Raw genomic sequence first — 12,876 nt, 5'->3', positions numbered from 1 at the left:
TACTAGTGAATGACCTTTCTGCTGCTACCTCCAATAGACACATTTTGGTAACCAATTATGGGCGACCCCATCAGCAGTTGATATTGATGGCTTCATCCTTCTTAAAACTCTCCCATTTTCCCTCTCTTTTCTGTGATTCCATATACCCTATTTCTCTCCTAACCTCTATCCATTCCTGTTCCATCTTCTTCTGTGCTCACCACGTCCATATGCTATTTTCCAGGATCCAACCGTGACTTAACCACCTGCATGTGGATAACTTCAGTCCATAGCTGTCTCCTGATCTTCAGGCTTACTTACACATCCCAGTTGCTCACTGATCACCCCCACTTAGATGTCCCCTAGACGCCACAAACGCAGTATGTTCAAAACTGAACTAATCGTAGTTCCTCATCCTGAATCTGCTCATCCACCTCCGTCTCTTACTGACTGACATCATCTCTGTATAGTTTCCCACGCTAGAAGCCTGGGAGTCAACTATTATTCCACCTTCTCCCTTACCGCCCACATCCAGGCAATCACTTCCGTAATATTTCTTAAATCTTCCCTGTTCTTTCCATCCATTTTCACTGTCTTTGTTTAGACCGCGTCTCCACTCATCTGTTTAGTTCTGCAGCATTCTCCCTATGGTGCCCTTGCGACCAACCTTGCCCTTTTCTTGTCCATTCTCTGTACTACAATTGAAATCTGCTCATGTCACTGCTTGATTGACAGTGATCAATAGCTTCCAGTTGTCCTAGGATGAAATATAAAACTCTGTGACCTGGTTTCCAAGACTCTTCATCATCTGGTCCCTATCTGTCTCTCCAGATTCACCCTCCAGCCATGCAGCCACACCAAGACACCTGTAGTTTCTTCTCTCTTCTCTGGGCCTTGGCAAAAGATGCTCCCTCTGTCTAGAAAAACCACTGATTAACTCCTCTTTCCCCTTCAGGAGTCATTTTGGAGATCATTTTCTCCACGAACCCTCCCTCACCTTCAGAGGTCACAGGTAGCCCTCCAGCCCTGACCACACCACATTTTATTGCCATGTTCCTCTCTCCCCTCTCACTCTGAACTCCTTGCACAGAATCTCATTAATTACCTGGATCTTACTCATCTGCGTATCGCCAGAGGGTCCGTGCACATGAGCAGAGCCACTCTGTTGTGTTCACTGCCTATTCTCAGTGCCTGGAACTGTGCCTACACGGAGTAGGTGTCATATATCTACATACATACAGAACCAATTAATAAAGTAGGCAAAATGTTGCTTTAACGAGTAAGTGGTTTCACCTTCTGTTTGGGTACCTCTAGGACTGTTTTCCTTAAATGAGGGTGTGGCAGCCGCCTTTCAATTTCCTTCCTCATCTACAAAGTATTTTTTTTCTTAGAAGAAGTTAGCCTAGGCACACTGTACTTCAGAGCATTGCCTCTTTGAAGTATGCTGGGTGATATTCATGGTTCCAGCCACGGCACAGCGCGCTCAGAGCACAAGGCATAGCAAAGGCTCGTCCCTGGCAGAATATTTAAAGCTGCTGGGAGCAAGTTACTTATCTTGCAGTTCAGGGAACTCAACAATGTTTCCAAGATAAATTACTGTGAGTTCAAGGGGAGAGTTGAGGTTGCATTTTTCATGGCCCACTTCCACACATAGTTATGCCTCCAATCTACAATCTCTGAAATAAATTTGTTTCAGTCTATATCTTTGTTCTGTGCTCAGCATACAGTGGAAGCTGCTGGGGAGAATCCCCAAGCCAGGGTCACTGGGTTTCATACTTAGGATGAAATAGACATTTTCCATTAAAGGCAAATCCTTCATTTCAGAAGTCTGAATAGACTGCTACTAAAAATAACAGCTTCAATTGATAAGATTTAAGGCACTAAAAATGCTATGCTATACAAGAATGTTCTCCAGATGTAGCATTCTCAACTGTAATTTTTTTTTGTTCACATGAAGGATTTGGTTCTCATTCAACTTTTCTGAATTGGTCAAACAAGTATAAAGGATACATTGGACTAGGTATCACCTGAAGAAGTAGGAGCGGTTTCTGTCCTGGTGGTAATAAGAATTGCTTCAATTTGTTATTTATTATAACTGTATTTATTATGTCCCAGGCACTTGCATACTCTCTTTTTTATATAGTATATTATTTAATCCTTAGAACAACTATATGAGATGAGTATATTATTGTCCCCATTTTTCAGCTGAGGAAACAGGCACAAGAGATGGTAAATGACTTTCCCTAGGTTACACAGTTACCAAGAGTCAGAAATGGGTTTAAGCTTAAGTAATATTTCTGCTGTCCCATGTTCTTTATGGCTGTGCTATTCCATCCTTATATGTAGCAGAGAGGTTCTAGTATTTACCACTTAAGACCTATGTGACCTTCAGCAAGTTACCATCCCTGCCAGAACCTCACTCTCCTTCCCTAAAATTCCTTCCAAATTCACTATTCTGTAAGCCTAAATGTGCCTAAGGGGTCAACAGACATTTTTAGGTGGCCTAACGCCATACCTTACAAATGTCCAGTTACCATCTTGTCCTCATATTTCATCAGCGGATGACTAGAACTATTTAAAATCTACCTATATATGACTCTTCCGGCTATCATGGATTCTTGCTCTGCCTTTACGTATCTTCCTATGGCTAAAATGACAAATCCGAGGCCCTGCCATTCTGCTTGAAGGACTGACATTTCGGCGTGTCTAGTAGAGCTCCAGGCATAGCCTGGGCATTGAAGTGTGCTTGATAACCCAAAGGGGCACTTTAGGCAGGTTCCTGTGAGCCTCGGAAACTCTCTCTTCCACTGCTGGTTGGGTCCGAAATGATTATTTATTTAGAGATTGTTTCAAATACATGAAGAGTAACTCACTACACTCTCTGGGGAGCCCAGGGTAGAAGCTTACCTCCATTCCTAATCCATGCTTTTTCTAATGAACTAGAAATTTAGGTAGTGGTATTTTTGTGTGAGGGGGAGGAAAGGAGAGTCTCCACATCATGATATTTGAAATCATGGCATCCATAGATTCCAGATTCATACTTCATCTCAAATTTACATTAGAAAAAATACGTATTTGTGTATTTCCTCATACGGAATTCAATCTTAAGAAAGTGTATGTGCACACACACACTTATAAACACATACCCTAGTCTTTATGAACCAAGAGGTCTAGGTGGAAAAATCATTTCAGAAAGTATAATAATCCAAATGAAATCTATTTTGGTTATTTTATAATCTATTATTCTCATTTCATTATCCTTAGAAACACACATTAAATATAGGATAACAATCAGAATAATAATAACCATGTCTTATCTACAAATATGTACATATGTGTATCATTATTTCAAAGCATTTTACATCAATTATCTTTTTTCATCATTACAATGATTCTGCAATAGGTAGAAAAAAGATAATTCCCTGGGAGATGCTGAGAATCATGTGAAATAATGTAGGTTAAAGTGCTTTGAAAATGAAAAGCTCCAGTTTACATTTACTGTAATATTCTTGTTGATATCATACTTCTGTTGTCTCCAGGTAGATAAAAGGATGTTGAAGCCTAGAACAGCTAAGCGCCAGGCATTAAGTCAGATAATGAGCTAGTGTTAAAAGTGAGGGAAAAAACAGACAAGTATTTGTGACTGCTTGTTACGTGCCTCGGGCTTTGGTATTATATAGTCTAATCTCTACACCAACCTTTAAAGCTAGGTTATTACTTATTAGATAAAAGGATAAATCTGAGATTTAGATAGATTAAGTATAGGTGGAAGAGCAAAGATTCATACCCAAACCTGCCTGACTCAAAGCCTGTGTTCTGTCCATTGCCCTACCTTGCCTCTCAGAATAGGTGCTTTCCCTTTGCCAGCCTGGGTATCAGTGCTCTCAGACTCACTCACACAGCAAGCACAGACCTACACCCCATCAATCCTAAGGAAGAACATTTAAGGGATGTAAAATTGGCCAAATTTGGGAGGAAAGAGTATATTGTTGTCATGACCAGAAAGATGAAATCTATAAATCCTAAATATTGTTTGAAACATAAGAACATCAATAACTAATGAACAATACCTCAAATATTTATTGCTTCTGAATGTTCTTGATAATACAAAGAACAATTTTAAATACACATCAATTTAAATTAATACAGATACAAAATGAGAAACTATACCTATATTTGTTTCATGGGTTTCTTTTATAAGAAAAAGATGAAGAATGAATCTCAGTGATAAAACTTTCCACATGAAAGTCTAATCAACTACCTCAGCCATCAGTAAGTGTGAAAGATGCGTTTCAAAATTTTAAATGTATATTGAATTAGGTTAACCCTTATGGCTCTTCACCTTTCTAAAATCTCACTTCTAATTTTTTTTTTTTTTTTTTTTTTGTGGTACGGGGGCCTCTCACTGTTGTGGCCTCTCCCGTTGCGGAGCACAGGCTCCGGAAGCGCAGGCTCCGGAAGCGCAGGCTCAGCGGCTATGGCTCACGGGCCCAGCCGCTCCGCGGCATGTGGGATCTTCCCGGACTGGGGCACGAACCCGTGTCCCCTGCATCGGCAGGCGGACTCTCAACCACTGCGCCACCAGGGAAGCCCTCACTTCTAATTTTTTTACTGAATATGTATTTCCCCCTAGGAGTGCTGAAAGGGACTTTTACACTGAATGAAATAAAAATAGATGCTGCTGATATATCAAAACTAAAATCAAAAGTCACAGTGAGCAAAAATCTTTTCTTAAGTACAGTTCTATTTGAAATCTTTCCTGAAAGATGATAGGCTCCCTTACTGCCAGTGGAGCCTATATTTAAATCTCAGAGGTCGGTTGATTACAATATTCTATGATGCTGACCAGAAAGGAATCTTATTTCCAAGTGATGAATTTGAGATTGACCATTAGGGTTTGTAGGACTTCTCTGCATAAGTACTGGCAAGGGAACATAAGCCTTGTGAGTAACAAATTGAACTCCAATCCATTGATTTTCTATCAAACATTAGCCAACTTGCAGATATGAGCTATCTATACCCGGGGCAGGGAGAGTAGTCTAGAAGGATAAAGGGGAGACCTTTAATCATCTGAAAGTGTAGTGTGGCCAGCATTTAGCCCCTGGCTCATGGTCAACTTTCTGTTGCCTTTAGCTCAGTAGTAGCCCCGGGCTTGCCCTTGCCACATAAACATTCATTGTATAGACTCCCTTGGCTCCCTTTAAAATATCAACTAAAGGGCTTCCCTGGTGGCGCAGTGGTTGAGAGTCCGCCTGCCGATGCAGGGGACACGGGTTCGTGCCCCGGTCTGGGAAGATCCCACGTGGCGCGGGGCGGCTGGGCCCGTGAGCCACGGCCGCTGAGCCTGCACGTCCGGAGCCTGTGCTCCGCCACGGGAGAGGCCACAGCAGTGAGAGGCCCGCGTACCGCAAAAAAAAAAAAAAAAAAGTGGGCATGTTAAAAATAAAAAAAAAGAAGGCATGTGTTCCTTGCCGTTACTTCTCAAAGTATATGGTCCATGCTGAGCACCATCCGCAGCTCCTGGAGCTTGCTGGGATCTCAGATGTCAGGACCCACCCAGACGTGCTGAATGGTTAGCAGAGTCCCCGGTCAATTTGGATGCCCATTAATGTTTGAGAAGCGCTGACCTAAAGGATTGATTATCGAAGGGGTTGAGAAGGTAGGTTAATTACCCCTGAATTCAGAGCTCACTCTGTCTGCGGACAGCAGTGCTACTTTGTCCAAGAGGAGAGTAAAAGCACTCCCAGTGTGCTTTTGGAGCACTGACACTTCCTTTTGGAGCACTGACACTTCCTTTTGGAGCACTGACACTTCCTTTTGGAGCACTGACACTCATAAAAGATCACCTCATTAATTGTTCTCAAACATGCTGGCATGCTCTATATACCAACCAAAAGCAATGAAGGAAGGAAGGAGGAAGGAAGCAAGTGAAAGCAAGAGAGAGGGAGAGAGAAAAGGAAAGAGAGACAAATCTTACATGTTTAGTTTGATTTATTTTGTCCACACATAAGACTAGATGTTTTTTATTTATAGAGCCTGGGATTGGAGTTCCCAAGTACCATTTCCAGGCCCACGGATTCTCTCTTATTCCCTCCAAAACTACAAACTAGTGAACACTGAGTACACTATGTACTTGACACACATACAGGTGTGGAACTTTACGTAAGACACTTGAGCAATAACACAGGCTGAACTGACATGATGTTATTCTAAGGAGAGTAGATGGAGAGAGGGCTGAACGATACCTACAAATTGGAGATGTGGCTAAAAGTGTCCAGAAGACAAGAGTGGATCATCTCAGACACATATGGGGAAAACCCTACTGGCTCAGCAGTCAGGAAGAAGAAAGCTCACAGAGAATTTAGCCCCCCGCACAGAAACTTTCATGTGATAGCAGGTCTGTAAAGGGGGAGAATAGGGTTACCCAGCCAGAGACAAGATGATAAGGGGCTGTGGGAATCAGCAGAAATAGTGGAGAATAATGAACTTATTAACTGAATAAATGAAAGCTTTTTTATGGAGAGGAGAGTGACCAGTTGATTTCTGCATCCATGAAGAATCAAGCCAAAGAAGAGAAACCTTCCATTAAGCTAAGAAAAACTTGGATTGAAAAATAACCACAGTTTTCTCTAGAGAGATGTACACTCGGGGCTGACGGTGGAGGCTACAGTCTTAGAGTAATACTGTGGCTCTTCTCCTGAAATTTAGTCCAGTAAATAAACAACTGGATAAAATGAACAATAATCAAAACAATAAAAATTTGGGAGAAAGATGTAATGGGGAAAAGATCCCTCTTAGCTTAAGGGGTATTTCTGGGCTGATTGCATGCGGCCAAATTTCATACTTTGTGAACCCATTCTGCTGTGTTACGTCCTCTGGGTCACCATTTAACGGGAAAGCAGAGAAGATCCAAGTCAGCCTGGATCCATTTACTAAGGTTGCCTCTGCTGGGGAAATGTGTAAAATCGTGAATAGGCTTCTCAGGGTTACTAAGGTGTCCCTTTGTGAAACCTGCAGAAGTGAAAAGACACCACCAATTCTGGAGTTCTAGATTCCCCCATTTGGGAATGAATGACCTTCCAGCTTGATACTCCATGATTCTAAATGATGCACCTCTCTGGGAACATGTCTACAAAAATATTATGATGCCACTCTGCTGGAAAGCGTGTTTTCTGTTCACCTTTAAATCCATCATAAAAATGAGAAAGTTCTGTTACTGAAAATATGAAAAAAGCAAAATATCCCTTAATAAAAAAAACAAAAGGGGAAGCCAGGATAGTGGCACTTTAGAAAAATTAATGAGCTCAGTATAATATCTTAGTCAAAGAAAAGCATTGCTTCTGAGACAGATGCCTGGAAATCTCATGGAAGCAGCATTGTTTTGAAATTTCCCCAGCCACAGGAAATCGTATGAGGCACAGGAAGACGTAGCATTGAAGGCACTACATTCCTGGCCTGAGTTTCTAGTTCAAGCAGCTAGAACTGGCAGTATATACATTTTTAAAAATTGTCTGGGCTGAACCGTTCTTTGCAGACAGATAAGGGAGTTTTAAGAATCTGGTTGCTTGGGGACTTGAGAAGTCCAGTTTACTGTGGATATTACCAATCTAAGGACAATATATAGATAACCAGATTTCCTTCCTCTCTAAAATCCATTTCACCAGGTATTTTCACTAGTTTTCTTGGTTTGAATTCAAAAGTGAGTGAATTTAAGATGCAGATAGAATTAATTCATAGCAGTAAATAACTTTTGACAAAATGCTACTATTCCTCATTCAAGAAGAGTATTTGATGTGAATTTTTCCTCAAAACTTCTTCCAGCAGTTCCTTGTTTGTGACTATTTTTTTTTTTGACAATGCCTCTGATAATGAGCAAGCTGATTTAGACAAAACTTGCTTCTTTTTCTTTTTAAAGAGGCAGAATAAATGTACAACGGGGATTTTTTAATCAACCTCTTCTGTGCTTTGGTTTAAACTTGGTTGTTACATGTGACTGACATTATTCCCATATGAAATTATAATCCATCTCATTTTTACTAAAGATGTTGATTTTATGAAAAACAATTTGCTAAAAACGCCAGCATTTTGCTGTCTGGTAACAATTGATTAAATGAGTACCCACGAAAAGGTTTTTATTTATGACAGGCTCGGGCACTTATTTTCTGAGGTTTGTTAGCTCTTATAAACAGATGATCCTGGCTAAATCAAAGGGGTGCTATGACTTGTGTTTGTACCCTCAAGATATTTGAAGACCCTAACTTCCTTTCAGCTACGATAGAAAATCTTAGCACTCTAAAAGCAGAACCTGGTAGAACACAGTTACATAAAATGCCTTTTCCATTTTTTTCCCCACTCTATTACCCTTTACTATTATAGGAAAATGGTGTTATCGCCTGATTACTGAGAAAGCACACAGAAATCTCGCCTTCCAAATCCGAGTCAGTCCTTGACTAGGATGAACAAAGCCTGGCCATCTGCTCTGAATATCATTACTACTTTGGCCATTTGGGCAAGGGATCTATCTTCTCTGCTTCAAAGAGAGGTTTTAGATTGGAAAATTGAAATTAAATAAGTAGACAGGAAGAGACATTTGGACAAATAACACTTTCCAAAGAGAGCCCTATTTGTTAGGTTCTTATCATCATGATCATTTTAATTTTCATTCTGGACACAGAGTTAACCTTTGGGGTCTCCATTTTACAAAACATTTCAGTAAAAAACTTAATTCCAGAGTTTCTGCAATAAACGCTTAGGAAGGAAGACCAGCATGTGGGTGAATATGAGTCATCAGTCACCCCCCCTCCGCCGCTTCCTGATGATTCTCCACTGGAAAACCAGAAACATGGATTGAGTTTATACAGCTATTTCACCGGAATAATACTGTACCGCAGGCCATGTTAATTTCCTGAACTAAACAGTCCCTAATCTGCTGAAAGGCAGCTGGCTAACTGCTGGTGTCTGGCAAGTGCCCCATCTGTCCCCCTGCCCAGGGTCTCTCTCTACTGTCTTCACTTTCCCGTTCTCTCAAGCAGGCGTCTCTCTTTGTTTTCAGGGGTGTAGTCCACCTGAACTTTCCTTTCTATGCCTGAAAACTTGGGCTCTTTTCCTCTATCCTGCGGACCTGCGGCTTTGTCTAAGTGACAAGGCACAGTTGTGTTGACTGTAGTTACGACGCTGGTGATGGTGGAGATCATGACGGTGATGGTGGAGATGGGGGGGCTGATGGTGTAAGGAGCGCAGGCTGAGCGGGCGCCGGGGGGGAGGATGGACCACGGAGGCGGTGGAGAGTGGGGTGCGAGAGGGATGGAGTGAGCAGGGATTGCAGATGGGAGCTGTCCACGCACCGAAGTGCTGAAACGCCGCAGCCATGGCATCACAAGAGCGGAGAAAGGCGGGGAGGCGCTGCAAATATAGAAGGGAGAAAAAAGGCAACAAATACCTTCACACGGCCGCCCAGCCTTGCTTTGGGAATGTGTTTCTGCAGGTGTCCTCGTTGCTGAGCTGAGTGGGTGAGATCCCCTATTCTGGCAGGTTCGGGCTCAGATTTCTCTAGAAAGCTGTGAATGAGAGCCCTGGCTCTTAGGGGCTGTGATTTTGGTAGGAGGCGTGTGCACCCGAGACTCTGTCCTTCTATATGGAGCCTGGCTTTCCCCTGGGTCCTAAATGCCTCCGCAACGTTGGGTTTCCTCGGTTCCGTCAAGACAATACTAAGAATTATTGTAATTTTGTAACATCTGGGACAAAAAGTATTTACTTACCATTACCCCCCGACAGACACATTTTAAAAAGAAAACCTTTTAAACAGATTAATGCAAGCGCTGAAACAAGACTCGTGTGTGTGTGTGTGTGTGTGTGTGTGTGTGTGTGTGTGTGTGTGTGTAAATTTAACAGATGAGAAAGTATTACAAAGCTATAGGGGAAAGGATGGGATTATTTCATTAACAAATGGTGGTAAGAAAATGAACGATTTGGAAAAGGCTCAAATTAAAGCCCCATCGTACCAAATTAATTCCACCTAGATTAAAGAGCTAAATAAGAAAGTAAAATAAAATTTAGAAAAACAACTAGAAGAACATAAGAAATATGGTTACTGATTTCAGCATAGGGAAGGCTTTCTAAGCACCAGAGGGATAGAAGCAATCATAAAGAAAAAAGGGCAATAAGTGTGAGTGCATAAGAATACTTGTGAATGTAAAAGTGTCGTTAACAATGTAAATATCAATGACCACTTGGAAAAAATTGCAACAAATATATGATTCATACATAGAATATCTCATATATCAAAAGAAATACACTATCAGCCCAAGGGGAGAAAAAAAGGACAAGCACATGACAAAGAATTCACTAAAGAAAGGTGAATGCGTTATAAACCTATTTTTTTTTAATCAACCTCTCCTGTAAAGAGATATGTAATTTAAAATAGTGGATTTTGGCTGAGGGTTTAAATCTACTTAATATCTCATGTTGTTGAGATAACGGTGAGGAAGTGTAACCTTTCTATAAATCTATTTTGCAACATACATTGAGTCATAATATACATACATTTAGACCCAATAATTCCACTTTATGCACCTTATCCTGGGGATATAATCAAATATGCAGATAAGGATTTATGTACATAAATTTAATTTATAGGACCATAGAAACTGTCAAAAATAATGAAAGAATCACATTTTTGTATATAGCCTATAATATTTGCAGCTATTAAAAACATATTTTTGAAGACTACTATAGACAAAGAAACATGCTCACAAAATGGTAAGTGAAGAAAAAGCAAGATAGCACGTACAGTACCCCCATTATAAAGTTTTCACATTTACTAATAAAAAAAGAAACATTAAATATTTTAATGCAGTCTTTTTATCATATATTTCACACAGCCTTTACAATTGTCAGAATTCTTCCAACGCTGACATAGCATTATGTGTTTATTTACTTATCTGTATATTATCTCTCCAATAGAATGTAAGCGCCACGTGGTAGAAAATTTGTCTCTTCTGTTCAGGACTGCTTCCCAATCACCTAGAAGAATGCCTGAATGTCATAGAAGTTCAATAAATATTTGAGAAATAGAAAAATGAATGAATGAATGAATGAATGAATGACATAACCCCCCCACATACCGATATTTTTTAAAACATTTTATAAAGCTATGAATTTCATATAAAAAGTTATCCAAAAAGGTATAGTACACCAAAACGACGTGAGGTTGCCACTGAGTTTCGATCACATATCAGCTTAAAGGGACATCTTCAAAAGTATAACTAATCATGGACATGACTTGCAAAGTAGCACTAAATGGGAACTTTTTAGGAGAGAAAAGTTTTCTCTAATAATTTGCAGTCTAATACTGTTTACTTCTTCTTGATCATGACCCCTTTAAAAGCTTTGTAGACTTCCCTTTCTTCTCAGATGTTAATGTTAATTATTCTGCTTCTCTTCCTCCTTTCATCAATTTTATAACCACTAATAGAAATATAAACCAAGACCAAGACATAAGTGTTTCATTTAGCCTATGATATAAGAAGACTTTTTCAAAGTTTCAAATGAATTTGGCTACCTTTGCTCAGCCTCTGTTCTCTTTCAGTTTTTTTTTCCACTGTCCATTGTGACTTTTGAATGACATCAGTGATAATCTAGCCAAGTTGTATTTGTAGAAACAAAAATCATATATGTGTGGGTGTGGTGTGTGTACTCTCCTTCCCGAGAAATCTTTATATAAGAAAACTCTCCCCACTTGTATGAGGCTGAGACATAAACCCAGAGTGTTCCTGCCTGATGGAGTGATAGGACCTACAGAGATGGGCAGAGTAACCACGAAAGCTACTGGCTGCCAGTATATAGTCTTATATTCTGAAAGTTTTAAAAAACAGTTTTAAAATTTACTTGCACTGATCAGAGTGAAAAAAATAGTTGTTTTTTAAAAAACCTCACTTTTATTTATGATTAGAACAGGTATATTCACTATATTACAAGATTTACTTCTTCCCAAAGTGCCAGTGAAAGTATACCATTTCACTTTGTATTTAAGGATATTATCCTTGTATTGTTTATCATAATACCATTCTACACTGCTTAAAATTTCTGTGTAAGAAGAACTGCCCTTTACCGAGTAGATGTGTCTTCACTGTGTTGGATCTTTTTGTTTCCAGGATCCAGAGTATCTTTGCTCAGAGCCTTTGCTTGATAACTGTTAACCAGAGGCTTCTGTGATGGGTTTCTTTTCTTTCCTCACCCTGATTGATATTGTTCTGATACTTGGCACGCTCTACTTACCCTCCATTTCAGCTTCTTGTATTTCTCAGCTGCCTACATATTTGTTTGCAGGGTTCCTCCATATCTCATTTGTGTATAAGCAGCTAATGCCAAGGGTTCAAGTGTAGTCTGCTCATCTGCTCACAAGCATCTTTCCTGGTCCCTGACCTCGTGCCTGACATTCCTAAGTTAGTTAACTCATTTCTGTACTGCCTTAAAGGACCCTGTTAATGTTGGATTTGCTGTGGTCTAGGTTCGGTTAATGGGAAGGTGCTTTCTGTGGTTGGCTAGTGACCGATGAACGTTGTATCCATGTGGGAGTGCACTAAAGTCTAAGAGTCCAGGCAGATGGGATAATACCCAGAGAAATCTTGATATTTATAAGAGGGATGTTAGGATGATATTACAATGGTAAAGTAGCACATTTCTAGACAATTGGATGTTTAAGGACTGGATAATGTATAAAGACTAAGGTCAAATTGCAAAAGTAAAAATATTTTACTTAGCCATAAGGATAATTCATTCTCCTTATGTATGTTTTGTAATGTACATCTCAATTTATTTATTTATTTTTATAAATTTATATATTTATTTATGGCTGCACTGGGTCTTCGTTGCAGCACACGGGTTTTCTCTAGTTGT

This window comes from Lagenorhynchus albirostris, chromosome 17, assembly GCF_949774975.1.
Source record: "Lagenorhynchus albirostris chromosome 17, mLagAlb1.1, whole genome shotgun sequence".
Classification (NCBI taxonomy): Eukaryota; Metazoa; Chordata; class Mammalia; order Artiodactyla; family Delphinidae; genus Lagenorhynchus; species Lagenorhynchus albirostris.
Note: the sequence above shows the minus strand (reverse complement) of the source record.